This window comes from Hylobates moloch, unplaced genomic scaffold, assembly GCF_009828535.3.
Source record: "Hylobates moloch isolate HMO894 unplaced genomic scaffold, HMol_V3 SCAFFOLD_35, whole genome shotgun sequence".
NCBI classification, from domain to species: domain Eukaryota; kingdom Metazoa; phylum Chordata; class Mammalia; order Primates; family Hylobatidae; genus Hylobates; species Hylobates moloch.
In genome coordinates, this window is record NW_026652310.1 from 2610358 (window position 1) to 2611416 (window position 1059).

Consider the following 1059-nt stretch of genomic DNA (forward strand, 5'->3'; position numbering starts at 1 on the left):
TCACTCAAAACCGCTCAACTACATGGAAACTGAACAACCTGCTCCTGAATGACTATTGGGTACATAATGAAATGAAGGCAGAAATAAAGATGTTCTTTGAAACCAACGAGAACAAAGACACGACATACCAGAATCTCTGGGACACATTCAAAGCAGTGTGTAGAGGGAAATTTATAGCACTAAATAAGCAGGAAAGATCCAAAATTGACACCCTAACATCACAATTAAAAGAACTAGAAAAGCAAGAGCAAACACATTCAAAAGCTAGCAGAAGGCTAGAAATAACTAAAATCAGAGCAGAACTGAAGGAAATAGAGACACAAAAAACCCTTCAAAAAATTAATGAATCCAGGAGCTGGTTTTTTGAGAAGATCAACAAAATTGATAGACTGCTAGCAAGACTAATAAAGAAGAAAAGAGAGAAGAATCAAATAGATGCAATAAAAAATGAAAAAGGGGATATCACCACCAATCCCACAGAAATACAATCTACCATCAGAGAATACTACAAACACCTCTATGCAAATAAACTAGAAAATCTAGAAGAAATGGATAAATTCCTCGACAAATACACCCTCCCAAGACTAAATCAGGAAGAAGTCGAATCTCTGAATAGACCAATAACAGGTTCTGAAATTGTGGCAATAATCAATAGCTTACCAACCAAAAAGAGTCCAGGACCTTATGGATTCACAGCCGAATTCTACCAGAGGTACAAGGAGGAACTGGTACCATTCCTTCTGAAACTATTCCAATCGATAGAAAAAGAGGGAATCCTCCCTAACACATTTTATGAAGCCAGCATCATCCTGATACCAAAGCCAGGCAGAGACACAACCAAAAAAGAGAATTTTAGACCAATATCCTTGATGAACATTGATGCAAAAATCCTCAATAAAATACTGGCAAACCGAATCCAGCAGCACATCAAAAAGCTTATACACCATGATCAAGTGGGCTTCATCCCTGGGATGCAAGGCTGGTTCAACATACGCAAATCAATAAATGTAATCCAGCATATAAACAGAACCAAAGACAAAAACCACATGATTATCTCAA